Consider the following 14,588-nt stretch of genomic DNA (forward strand, 5'->3'; position numbering starts at 1 on the left):
TTTATGGCACCCAAGTCAATAGTCTAAAGATTGGCCAACTAATCCTAATGGAACCAAGTGATATAAAAGGGGAGCAAAGTAGAAAACCCAGTGGCTTTGGCCACAGGTTCCTGGGTGGGGGATGATGCAGGGTAAATGGAAAGACCATAGTGCTGATGTTCCTGTTTGGGCAGGGTTTCTATAGATCCCTAGTCTTCAACAGTGTCCAATATCAGAATCATCTGGGAAAACCAAACCAAGATTCAAGTGGAATCATAAACTGTTCTTAAGAACAGAAGATAAAAATGATTCAATTACGTATTTTTTCTCTGAATGAGTCAACCAGAATAATGTGGCATTGTTTTCTTCAAAGTTCCCCCTGGATAATTGTTCAACAATGCTTCTATTATACACATTTTCCTCATGAATAATATTATATTACTTCCTAAGTAATCTGGTTTACATTTTCTAATACACAATCTAGAAAGATGTATAATATTTTGACTACACATTGCTTTGTTGTACTCTAGAGTACACCTCTTGTAACTTCAGAAGAAGCTTGAATTCACTCCCTACTTTTTATCTATACATCCAATTTTTATCCTAAGATCTGCATTATGATGTTGGGAATGTATTGGAACCTGTAGACATGAGAGTGTCTAATAAATGGATATTATAGGGTTTCATCTATAAAATCCCCATGACTGCCCATGGAATTGTCTTGTGACTAGTGATGGTCTGCTCGCATGATGTCAGTGGAAGCTTTGAATCAAACAGTACAATTATGTTTAGAAAGATAGATCAGTCTCTGCCCCAGGGCTGGAGGGATGCTCAGTAGGTAAGGGCACTTACTGCTCTTGCAGAAAGCGCAGGTTCAGTTCCCAGCATCCACATAGTGGCTCACAATCACCTCTAACTCCAAGGGATCCAATATCCTGTTATGACCTCCTACAGTACTTCACAAATGTGATGCATACATACACTCAGGTGTGCACACATATACACAAAATAAAGTAAATAAATAACATTTTTAAATTACTCTTGAGCCAAAGGGGCAATAAGGAAGAAAGTTATGGTCATTCTCTGTTGTCTTAAAATAGGCAAGGTTCTGTCCCTATGGTCATCACATTCCTAGGCTGGGATTGATACCTCCATGCAACACCTGCTAAGCACCTGTTATATCCACAGCAGCTTCTTGGGTGCAGTAAAGATGCTTAGACATTCTATAGTTGGGTAATAGGGAGAAACATAGTACTTCAGGTTGACTTCACTGAATCATATCTTGAGAAACTGAGATGATTAATGAAGGAGTAAGATGATGAAAAGCTGGTTAGTGACTGAGTGGGTTATTGCTGCATGCCTTAGCTGACCAACATAGCTCTTGCCCTTGCTGTCATGATGGTTCATAATGGTCACTTAAATTACATTGGTTCTTTCTGTAACCAAGATTGTTTGCTAGCTGAGCAAGAGATTCTCTGGACATGTGCCAAGGACTAAGATAGCTCTTAGGGCTATCAGGATACATCTTCTTACCACAGGGTCAACCTTAAGGTGGAACTGAGCTATTTAGAGGCAAGGAGATAGAAACTGAGTCTCAGTGCCATCCTGAGGTAAACTCAGCTCAGCCCTGTCCATCTCCAGTAGGCACCAAAATCTCTAGCTCTTAAGCTAGTTTGAGTTGACTTACCTGATACTTTCTATATAAGAATCTTCTATGGTACATTAATACAACATACAAGGCATTTGTAATGGAAATGACACATATTATTAGAATATAAATGGTATCTATTACCATAGAAGGAAATGCCACCAAATGAAATTAAATCTTGTATAGACTCTTCAAATTTGTATGTTTTTATATGTACGCAGGAATTGGAAGAGGGTATATAAAAACTCTGGAGAATACTAGATGATGGAAGTTGCCACTGTCTACCTCAGCTAGCTCACCTGTAGAGACTGAAACCCATCAACAAATTCCTAAGTCCATGAGAAACCTCCTCTCTCAACCCTAGTGAAAAATCGGGCTCTGGATCCAGCAGGTGTATGGTCCTGTACATTAGGATATGATGACAATTTCTGCTTCCCTAGTGCCAACACAAAGGCCCATCTCAGAGGCTTACTTCTCCCAGTTCCTGCTGGGTCTCCAAATTTCCTGCTAAATTTGTCACTCTAGCCTACACCCAGAACAGATGGCCAGGGAGCGACAGTTCCATCATCTCTTCATATTCATTTTATCCACTCAACTAGCTAGTGTGCACATGTGCACAAAGATCCCCCACCCCACCCCAGGGTGCTCGCCTGTGTAAGCCCGTGCTTGCCCATGATTGCAACAGAGGTACCTGCTCTCTCTGAGTCCTCAGGTAATTCTCAGTTCCTGAGCTGCTTCTTGTCAAGATGCACGATGTGGAAGTAAGGCATCCATGACATCTACTTGCGCCTGGTACTTCCTCAAGGAGGGAAGAGTTTCAGGGGTTCCGTTCTACTAGCTTTCCCCTGTGAGTCAGAGAGTGACACCTGCCATCACTTTTCCTCACTGCACCTCCCCCCACACCCCAGTAGCATCTCCTTCTGGTTCCCATGGTCAAGGAAAGTTTCTCCCCTTGCCATGTCTGAAGCCTGCACAACTTCCCATGGTAGAATAATTAACAACCAAAGTTCTTGCAATGATCTTTATTACTCCTTATTGATAACTTCAAAGAAAAACAATAATAACAAAATAATCCACAATAGTCTCCAGCTCATCAGTCCTACCATGGTCACTTCACAATCTAATCATGCACAAAATTGTCTGCCACTCTATCCAGACAGAAGGACTTGAATTATACACCTTACCTATGCCTATGTTCTGGTTCCTGATTTTGTATCTGACACAAAGAAATACCATCACCATTTATCAAATTAAAAAAAAAAACTACATAAATAGATTGTGTGTGTGTGTGTGTGTGTGTGTGTGTGTGTGTGTGTCTAGATGGATATATAGATGGTGAACTAATTGCCACCAGGACTAAGGACAGAGTCCCTTAGAATGGGAAGGGACCTCCGAGAACAGCTAGCATGAGCCTTCATCCGCACAGAACTGCTCTGCGGTCCCCGGATGAGGCTGCACCAATTCTGTTGAACACTGGCTTTAATTGTGTCAGTATGAAGAGGTGGTGAGAGTTCAGATTCCAGATCATTCTCAAGCCTCCAGAGTAAGAAAGGATTAGCAAACACTGGCATCATTTATTACAGCTTAAAAGATCTTTCCTAAAGACATAATCTTTTGACCCTGTCAGTAAATTTATATAATATATTATCTATTTTACTGATGAGGAAACACACTTAAAAGAAGTTAAAGAAGTCCCCTGAGCAGTCAGCTAGCTGCTGTTCCATCTCAGGCCTAAATATAGGTCTTAAATTTCAGAGCCAAGGTTTCAACCTCTGTGCTACCCTTTACAAGAGAGGGGTTAGTCATGTTTTTTTGTCTTCCTTACAGAGGAGGCAATAGATGCTATCTAAGGAGTGGACCTAGAGTCTCATGTATGTTAGACTAACACTGAGCTGTATCTCCAGCCCTCCTTTTACATTTTACTTGATGACAGGTTCTTACCAAGTTGCTCAAGCTGGCCTTGAACTTATGATCCTCTTGTGAGCAGCTGAGATTACAAGCTTGCACCTCCAGGCCTAGTTCCTTTAAATTCTTGACATTAATTTTTTAGAAATAAATGTGTATTGCATAAAGAGCCTGATAGCTGAAATAAGGCAATGGTTCAGTTGGCAAAGTGATTACTGCTCAACTCATGGACCTGAGTTCAGATCTACAACAACTACATGACAATCTAGGTATGTGTGGGAAGCACCTGTAGTCCTAGTACCCTGGGGCAGGGGGGATGGAGATAGAAGGGTCCCTGAGCTCATCTTACTGAATCTGTGAGCTTCAGGATCAGTACAAGACTCAGTCTCAAAAAGTAAGGTGGAGAGTGACAGAAGACACCTGGCATTAATGTCTGGTCTCAACAAACGTGTGCATACAAGTGCACCAACATACACACACACACACATACACACACACACACACACACACACACACACACACACACACACACACAGGGAGGGGGACACACAGAGAGAGTGAGACAGAAAGAGACAGACAGAGAATCTGCTAGTAGCATAAAAGAACACGGGGGAAGGAACATAAGAATAGTCTGAGTTATTGCAGGAGAAAGACATTTGTATTCAATATTATTTTACTTTCTTTTCTTTTTTAGAAAATAAACCACCAACTTGCAACAATTAGATTGTAGTTACAGAGAGCTTAGAAGAGGATGTTTTAAATTAACAACTAAATTGTCAGGTTTCTTTGTAAAGCATTTTACTGGCAGGCACATTTGGAGAGAATCAGTCCCGGGTGAGGGCTGTCTGCCGCTCACTCTGCTCTGTGAAGCAGATGAAGGCCACATAGCATGTCTCCTTTTTCCTCCCTCCAGATTTTGACACTCTAGCCATGCTTCCTGGGGCCACCAAGAGTGTGTATAGGGTTTCTCAGAAGGGAAAGGACCTAGGGAACAGCATGACCCTTCACCTGTGGAGGAATCCCCCCTCATTCCCCCCCCATCCCTCCTCAGTCCCCCAGTGAGACTTCACAAATCCTGCCGAGTGGAGTCAGGGGGAGGGGGCACCAGAAGTTCAAATTCAAGCTCTCTCTAGCTCCAGGGACACAGACCAATTCCGAAAACTCTCTGGAATTCATTGTGTAAAAAATTTCAGAACTATAGTGAATACACCATGGCAAAAACCATACAAAATGCTCAGTCTAGACCCTGGCTGGCAGTAGTGAGTACTTAATAAATGCTAGTATTCCTTCTATCCATTCATTGCTGGGGTCCTTTGTGACTTTCTAGGTCTGGTTCATCTGATTATGGGGAGCAAATCTTTCTATCATCCTTTGTGTATTGACTAAGGGCTGCCCTACATCACATTTCCTTCTGTACTAAACACATGGCTTTTCTGTTCTTTCTTATCAGGCATGGCTTGTCCTGTGCCTTTGTGTCCAAGCCTCTCTGATCTGTGTGCACACTGCACTCCAAACACCCCCCTAGTGTCCAACTCCAATCAGAAGCTCAGCAGTATAGGCAACCAAGTTAGATGAAGCTAGTACTTCATCCTTCCTGACTCTCCTTCTTTTGTGGAATTATTTCATTTAAATGGAAACATTGTGCTTCTAGGGAGAGGGGAGCTCTTAAGACTAAGAAAGCTAAAGAAATACTAGGAGGTTCAGGAAGCTCCCCAAATATACAAGACTCAGGAAACTCAGAGGGTTAAGAGACCCATAAGGCCCCTCCTCAGGGTTATATAAGCAGTAGAGTGTTGCTGGGGAGAAGAGTCTTCAGTGGATCTGCCTACAAGATGGGCAAAGAACTCCAAGGTTGTAGCTTTCTTGAATTGTCACTCAAGCTGGGGTGAGCCTTTTGGTGAGTAGCTGACTTTGAACCACCCATGCTCTCGCACCATCAATAAAGTCATCAGCTCACCATGTTAGACTTAGGTGGAATCATTTCTTCCTCTGTTGTCAGTGTCCTGTCTCGCAGGAAAGTCATGCAGAACTTTCTTTTCTTCTTCCACCTTAACCTCAGACTCTTTCTGTCTTTGAATGTTAGGAATTACTTACTCACAGATGGCCCAGGGAGGGGAAGGCATGTTGTTGGATTCAGGCAAGGTATACGTAAATATGCTATGAGAAGGATGTGTGTCCATCTGTCTGTGATGTAACTACAGAAAAGCATCCCCCCAAATCCCTGCACCATCAGGCCTCCATGCCCTAATGAAGGAGGACCCACATTACCCACTCTTGACTTAATGATGTTCTGAAGGACATTCTTACTTCCCTACTGGCTTCTGAGTTACCAGGACACATGGACACAACATGGATGAGCAAGAGCCTGGACTTATTCATGTGAAGGACCTTGAATTCTTCATAAGCACTAGAAGTTACTGCAAAGGGAGACTAGTAGCTGGAGCATCAGCCAATTTGGGTCCCTCCAATCCCTGTGCCAATTAGGGATGCTTTTGTGAAAAGCCAGGACAGTGCTAACATCATAAATATGGGCTGAGTTCTTTAATGTGCATCCAAAGCATTAGAATATGTAAAGAGATTTGCAATAATTAGGGGCAGATTTTTGAGATTTTAGCAACCCCTTCCCCTAATGTCTGATTTATTTATTATTGAAAAATCAAAGAACGCTTTGTGTCTGTGTGATATCCAGGCCAGGGCCTCTGAATGTGTAGACTTTAGAGTCTACACAAAGATCAGGGGCATTAACGGGACAGACGTGTAATCTAGAAGCAACTCAAGTCATTCAGAACTGGGACTGAAGAGGCTGAGGCTGGGTGTTGTGGGCTCAGTTTGTTTCAAAGGTAAGTCACTCTAGGTGAAGGATAGAGGAATCCCACCCTGCCTGCACAGGACCACAGTATCCTTCAGTGCCTTTGTCCCAGAACAAGTGTTCAGACCCTGGTGTGGGTGTTGATGTGGGACTTCACAAACTGAAGAGCCCTACCCAAACTGCTGGCTTTCAAATGCAGGGATCTTAAAATGTAACCTTTCTTTAGATCTGTTCAGGTCAGGGGCTGTTGATGTAGCTTGGTCAGTAGTGTTTGCCTTCTTTAAATTCCAGCACCATTTAAGAAATCCTACCTACCTTTTTTTCCCCCAAGGAGGTTAAAAACCCACATTATCTTAGGATATGCTAACAAATGCTCCATTGAAAAGCTAATTTCTTAGTTCTGTTTCTTTAATATACCTTTTCCTTGTGTTCTAACCACCACACCTTGTAAAATCCAAACCCTCAAGTCAAAATTGTTTCTTTCCCCTTTCCCAACAAAAATACCAAGAAACAAAGAATCTCAGGGTTAGTTTCCTAGAGTCCAAGACTTGGGTCAGCAAGACCTGCTGACCTCCACCAGACACACCAGTTGGTAACACTGGGGCCTGGAGAGAGAAAAACAAACTTAAAAGTACAGAGAACTTTAAACAGCACCTAAAATATAAAGTGTGATAAAAAGCCACCAACTGTGGGACATGGGGCAAGTGACCTTAACTTGACGGTAACTTCTGGAAACAAAGATCATTTCTAGTGTTGGGGAGGTGCTGTGACCACCAGATGAGGCCAATACAGGAGAACTGTCTACACAGGCTTAGTGTTATAAGTTAAGTGTGTTTCTGCAGGCTCTGAGTTCTTACTTCAACTAGGAAGCAGGAGCAAGTTGCCAGTGAGCACCATGGGGCATGAGAGTGGGGGAAGGGCCCTTGTCTAGCTTGGAAGCTCCCCAGGGGCCAACTGCTAAGGTCCTGCCCCTGCAGGGAAATGGAGTAGCCAGGAAGCAGACTGCGGTCCCTTCCTAGTTCTGTAAAGACCAAATAGCCCACTGTGCTTGGTGTCCAAGGAAGAATAAATATAGATGCCCTCATCTTCCCCGAATCATTGATTCTGTTTGTCTTGGGAAAAATTATATGGCCGTCTTTATGGCAAACTGTAAAAAAGTATTTTTGTTCCGCATTTATCCAAGAATAACACAATCCCCCTCTAAATAGCTATTTTATTATGACCGCAATCAAAGCTGAAAACAATTTCATTTTCCTCCTTTGAGGTCTTCGGAAACAATTTTAATTTCCTAATAAAGTGAGGCAGCCCAGGGTTCATTTCTAAAAGGCAGCAGTCGGGGAGTGTGAAGCAAGAATCCAGAAATCAGAGCCGAGCCTGTGCCGGGGGCCTTTCCTGCAACCTGTATTCCAGATGGCTTAGAAAGCATCCCAGAAGCCATTTTCAAGGCACTTTCTCAGAAGGTTCTGGTCACAGGAGAGGCAGAACATGCATCCAGGTCACTTGAAAGGCTCAGGAGATACAGCCTCACAGAAGCAGTCCAGAGTTTTAACAGGTAGCACTGGGCTAAGGACTTCCCAGGGGGCCATGAGCATCATAATTCCTGTCATGTATCATGACAGCTACCAGCAGTGCTCTGCCTGTGAACCCACTTGGAGAATGGCATCATTTCTGCTGCCCGGTGTCTCATGTCCCTGCATGTCTTCAGATGCCAAGTCTTCCTCATTGTTCCCTTGGACTTTCCTGGATTTGTCTTTGGACATCTGCCTGTTGCCACTGTTTGCTCCCATGCTACCCTGTGGCTTTCACAGTGCTGCTCCCTGCTGCCATTGAGTGCCCAGCCATTCTTCATCATCATCGCCAGTTCTACTTTGCATTCATGTCCTTTACCTAAATTGTTTAAGGCCACTCAATGACTTTGAGCATTAAAGTCCCGGATTCTTAAGACTCATCATTGTTCTGTCTCTGATTACCCCCTGAGCCTTCTCCCCCATCTTCTCTGTGCCACTACATATATTCTGAACTGTAGCCATTCAGGTCATGTTTCTGCTTCCAGGTCCATGGAGCTGAAGTACTTCCCCCCCACACCCCTTGTCTGCCTAGTGAGACCCTTCCTCTTTCAAAAGCATTACATCCTTTGAGAAGCCATCTTGGCCCCTCTTTTGTGTGGACCCTTCAGATGATCCTGTTTGCATTTGCTTGTATAACCATGTGTCATCGCCTTGATTAGTCTCTCCGTATTTGAATTGTCTTTGTGGTTCCTTGTGACCAGTGCAGTCTTGCACATGTGGGAGCAAAGTAAACAAGGAAGAGATGGGAAAAGACCAAGAGAAGAAAGAGAGGGGAAGGGAAAAGAAAGGAAGGGGAGGGGAAGGAGAGGAGGGAAGGGGAGGAGAGGAGTGGGGAGAGAAGGGAAAGGAAGGAGTCTCAGTCCACAGAAACATCTTTTCATGGTTACCCAAAGATCTTTCCACTTGGAGACATAAAGCTTAAACTTGTATGGAATTTAGGACCTCAACAGGACAGTAAAGATGCATGTGTATGCATGCCTGAGTACGCACATTCCCGAGAACTTGCACGTGTCAGCTGTGTGCTTTTTTTTTGGGGGGGGGGGTGCAATTGGTACTGACAAAAGCCCAAAATGTTATTTAGAAGGCATTATCCCCCTAGAAAAGTCTTATAAAAGTGGGGCCAGATCCTTACTGACATATTTCCTAAACATTTTATGGTGAAAAATTTTAATGGCCGGAAGTTGAAAGAATTATATAGCAAACATCCATATACTCCCAAACTATAACTAACATCTCACAGTATTTGCTCTCACATATTGTATATCCACCCATTTCTCCACCAAGTATAAGTTCAACTTAGTTTCTGGTGCATTTCCGAATAACTCACACATTTAGTTGTGCTGTTACCCTTCCTTAAACATGACTACTGATTGATGGAAAGAATTAAGAGTTACATATGAAGTTGAGCACTGAAAGATGAAGGCAGGATGATGGGAGAGAAAAGGCACTTACCAGGCATCTCCAGACAATTACCTACTAATACATTAGATCTCCCATATCCAGAATCTGCTGTTTCAGTTACCAACCATAGTCTGAAAATATTAAGTGGAAAATTTCAGAAATAAGTCACAATTTTTAAATAATTTGCCATTCTGAATCATATGGTGATGGACACCTTCCTTCATCTTTCTGTCTTGCTTAGATCATTAATCTATTTTGTTTTCCAATGTCCACCCTGCATGTATTACTCTTCCATTGATCACTTAGTATCAACTCAGTTATCACAGATGACTGTTGAAGTATCACAATGCTTGTGTTCAAGTAACCCTCAGGCAGCAGCCTACTACTGTGTCAAAATGCCAAGTCACCTCATGTTACCTGATCACATGGGTACTTGAACCTGTCACACTGTTACAAGATGGTTGAGCACAGTGTAGTAGGACATTTTAGCCATGGAGATACCACATTCCCATGCCTTCCATTACAGCACACTGTGGCAACTGTTCGACTTTACCCATTAGCTATTATTGTTAATCTCTTATTGTGCCTAATTTATAAATTAAACTTCACCACAGACAAGCATGTTTTATATAGGGGGAAATATACTAAGGTTGAGAATCTCTTTTTAAAAATTTTTGAGACCTGGAGTGGTTCTGATTTTGGAGTTTTTCAGACTTGGAATATTTGCAAAGACCTTAAAATGTCGGAAACTTTGAACATCATGTCAGTACTTGAAAAAGTTTTATTATCCTCAGAGCATTCCAGAGCTGGGTTTTTCACATGAGGGATGCTAGGTTGAATATTCATGGTCCAGTAGCTGTTCCTGGGCTCAGCCATCACTGGAGGTCTTGAAAGCAGAGCATCCTTGGAGTCCACTGGCCAGCCAGCCTGGTTGAATTGATGAGCTCCGGGTTCAGTGAGAGGCCCTTTCTTGGAACATAAGGTGAAAAGGAGATTAAGGAAGACAACACACACACACACACACACACACACACACACACACACACACACACACACACACGGGGGGGGGGGGGGAAGGGGATAGAGGAGAGACAGGAGATAGGGAAAAGGGGGAGGGAGGGAGAAAGGAAACGGGGAGAGAGTTACCCAAACTGGAGAAGCTCAGGTTTTGAATCTTCCCCTGACTTCACTCTCAGCTCAGGCACCTGCACTGGGACTTCAGTTTGCATCCTGCCTCCAAACAATTTGCATTCCTTACCATGTGAATTTCTAGAAAGCACAACCCTAAGGAACTTTTGAGTTCTGCACACATTTAGGCAAGGAGAAAGGGGAAGCCTTTCAGCTACCCACAAAATCAAAGTTTCTCTGGAAAAAGTGCCCAGGTTTGCTGAAACAGGAAAGGTTGTCCCTGTGAAGTCAGAAGAGAGCAGGAAGCCCAGTGTCCAGGATGGAGGAGTCTGGACTCCGCCAGGCAGCAAGGACATTCGAAGCAGGGAGTAACGAATGGATTTCAGCCTTGTCAGTCCACGGCCTTCACGCGTTTCCGATTATGGGGCCTCGGTGCCCGACCTTGCACTATCACCATGGCAAATGCGGTTAGAGTCACCCTTATCACAGCAGCCTGTATTTCTGCTGGGTTACCTAAGGACAGGAACATAAAATTTGCTCAGATAAGGGTCGCGTGCATCCCAGCATTCTCGCCCCTTATCCCTGCGCTCATTTGCATGTGCGCCTCCTCGGATTGCATCAGTTAGCAGAGGCTTTTATAGGTGTGCATTGTGCTGTCAGCTTGCTTTACAGCGCAGTTAGTCTATAGACACTTACAATGAATGAGCTTCTCGCCAGTGCTCACAAACACATTAACAGCGAGCAGGTAGCAAATTATCCACGGCTTCCCATAATCTGCACTTATGTAAATACCAGGTTCTTAGTAGGCTGGGATTGTTTAAAAGTCCCTCATCATTTGTCAGGTGGTATGTCAGCTTAATAGGTCCCTGGGCTCATTTGTGGGCCACCATACCCCACTAACATTGACTGCATCGTCTGGCTGTTCAGTGAGCCTCCAGAAACCAACAGTGTCTGAAGGTGAGCCAAACTTAAAGCCTGAGTGTTTGAACCCTGATTTCTTGGAGGTTTTGCTAAGGAATCCACACCCACAAGAAAGATGCAGATGCAGGCGATGATGAAGAAAGCAAGTCTGGAAGGAATCTGAGTATCTCTTTACTGGCTGTGTGGGCATATGGCCTCAGTTTCCTCAAATGCAAATGGGAATAACTATAGCTCAGACATAAGTATGAAATGAAGTAAAGAGCATAGGACAACAGCAAACTTAGCCAGCACTGAATTGAGAGGTATCAATGATGCAGCCCCACTCCCATAAGGCCCAGCTCTTGTTAAAGTAACTCCATCTGCTAAGTCCACCCCTTCCTCCAGTGGTGGCTACTTCCCAGTCTGTGTTCTTCTCAAAGAGTTACTGTGCCACAGTGCTGGTTGGCAGGAACCAGAGAAAGACGAGCTAGTGCTCTGAGAGTAGGGAATCTAGAGAGATAAGTGTACCAGGCACCTTAGCTTTCAGAAACACCGGTTTGTGAGGGAGACAAGACCACTGGACTGTTCAGTGCACAGTGCCACTGGAGTAACCACATCGCCAGCTGTTCTTGCTACATAGCAGTAAGTTACCTGCAACATGAATTCTAAACGGTCTTTTAATAAAAAAAAAACCCAGTGCCAGATATTGAGGTAAATGCTGAAAGATCAGAGAGACAAAGGAACAAGCCACTTCTTACCTCGAGGACTCCTCAGCCTGAAAAAGCCTCAGCCCATAGGATAATCCTCTAGCTGAGTGAGCTTCCTCAGCTAAAAAGCCTTTAGTAAGTGTCTCCTCATGCCTTATATACCTTTCTCTGCCCAGCCATTAAAGGCATGTGTGCTTCTCAAGTATTGGGATTAAAGGTGTGTGCCACCATTCTCAAGCTCTAATCCCAATACTGAATGCAAAGTCTGTCCATGAAGGAGGTATTAGAACCCATTTTATGGACAGATATACTGAGGTTGAGATAAATAAATGGGGGAACCTCCCGATCACATCTTCTGTGTTTGATGCTACTGTAAGATAAGCTAAGGACTGTAGAACAGACCACAGAATAATGTGTGTGTGCAAAGGCATTAAAAACTTGCATGTGGTTGATAAAATACAGACACAGAGGAGGGGCCCCTGAGGGAGAAGTGGTACCAGAAATGGATCAAAGAGGAGTTCACAGAGGCAGAAAGTACCAGAACAGAAAGGAAGTAAACGTGACACAATGTGAAAACCTGATAAAGCTTGTGGTGGGAATGGAGGCGTTCATTATAGTGTTTGCAACACATTTCAGAATGTGCTGGAAATATGCATAATAAAAATTAAATTAAACAGATGAAACACACAAAGGCCTCAGAGATCAGTTACAGCTTTGATCACCAACATTAATTCTCCTCAGGAAATGTCCATGGGTGAATCTCTGCCTGCTGCAGCCACAAGCATGCCTCATGAGGACATGTCTTGAAGGGGTCTTTGAAGCTGGCTGATACAGTCCCAGCTAGACAACAGGAAGTTTACAGTTCAGAAAAATGTTGTGCTCCAGCTGTGGTAACCAGGAGCCCAGGAGCCATGCTGGGTAGGGCCCAGTGTACTTCAGGAGACAGAGAAGCAAATGTTCTCAGCTGGAAAGAGTCTTAGTATCTGGAGTCACACAAGCCTAGAGGGTGACCTCGAGAAGGACATGCTTTTAAGAGATGAGAAGACAGATGTGGAGTGCTTTCTGTTCTTAGAAATCCATAAAGTTCTCTAAATAGTCATCCCATCAACTCCTTACAATAAGATAGGTTGCTATAATTACACCCATTTTACAGATGAAGCTGACTATGATTCAAACTGATAAAATGATCTGCACAAGATATGCAACAGGAAGCTGAAGCACTAGAGTCTATTGTGATTTGAATACAGCTGCTTTTATTCCAACTATGGGTTCCTCTGGGAGTTCCTTTCTTCCCAAGACAGTCTCTTCCTCTGTACCTGTGCAAGGCAGCAAGAGTGAGTTCTGCTACCTGGAAGACTGAGGAAGACAGAGGCAAGAGGCGGCACGGTCAGTGACGTGTTTGCCATGCAGGCATGAGGATCTGAGGTTGATCAGTCCCTAGAACTCACCTGTAAAACGCAGGCATGCTGTGTGCTTTTCATAGCGGAGCTGGGGTCAGGGCGGAGCAGAGACCGTCAGGTCACTGGAGATTACTGGATAGCCAGTGTAGTTGATGAAGTGAGTTCCAGGCCAGTGAGAAACTGTCTCAAAGAACAAGGTGGGTAGTGTCCTGATTAATGACACCTGCAGTTGCCCTCTGGCTTACACACACACACACACACACACACACACACACACACACACACACACACACACACACTTAAGGAAAAAGAAGGGAGTAGCAGTAAAAGAGAAGTCTAAACCACAGAAATCAGGAAGGCAGCATGCTGGGTGGTTGGATGGTTTTGAGTATTTCTTGCTGTACAGAATGGCAATAGGCACAGAATTCTCCAGAGATGACAGGTGAGATTGAGGATCAACCACACTAGAACACCGGCTATGGACAGCAATTACTTCTTGTTTTCCAGAACAATGGATGCCCTAAAAGAAAACGGAGTCCATCTGGAGGAGAGAAGGAAGGGGGTGAAACTAAGGCCAGCCCCAGGGAGAGCAACCACCAAGCTTTCAGGCAATTGACATCACAGCACTAAGCATGCCTGGTTGGTCAGAGGGTGCCATTGCCACCCCATGCTTCAGACAAGTTATAGAAAGGCCCCAGTCCCAGTTCTTGCATGAATAGCAGACTTTTTCATAGAAAGAATCTGTTCAGTTCATCTCTTCCTCAGAAGGAATTTCTCAGTGAGAGAAAAAAACAAAACAAAACACACACAAAAAAGACCAATGGTGTGGTAGACACTTAAGCATGTAAATTCACTCCAAAGAAAGAGTTAAAGTGCTTTCTAATATAAATTGGTTTTCGGTATTTCAGTGCCAATATAATTAGGTTGTAACAAGCAAAGCCCTGTAACATAACACAGCGAAAATTTAAAAATTGGATTCTGCCTGGCAAACAACCAAGTCCCCGCGTGTGCGCAAACCTGACATTAATAAGCTACAAGAGATTACATGATTTAGAAAAGAAGCACGTGGTGTTACCAAATCAAATAATAGATCTCTAGGCTATAATTAGGAGAATTGGGACTCAACAATGAAGTCATAATACT

Source organism: Peromyscus maniculatus, chromosome 1 (assembly GCF_049852395.1).
Source record: "Peromyscus maniculatus bairdii isolate BWxNUB_F1_BW_parent chromosome 1, HU_Pman_BW_mat_3.1, whole genome shotgun sequence".
NCBI classification, from domain to species: domain Eukaryota; kingdom Metazoa; phylum Chordata; class Mammalia; order Rodentia; family Cricetidae; genus Peromyscus; species Peromyscus maniculatus.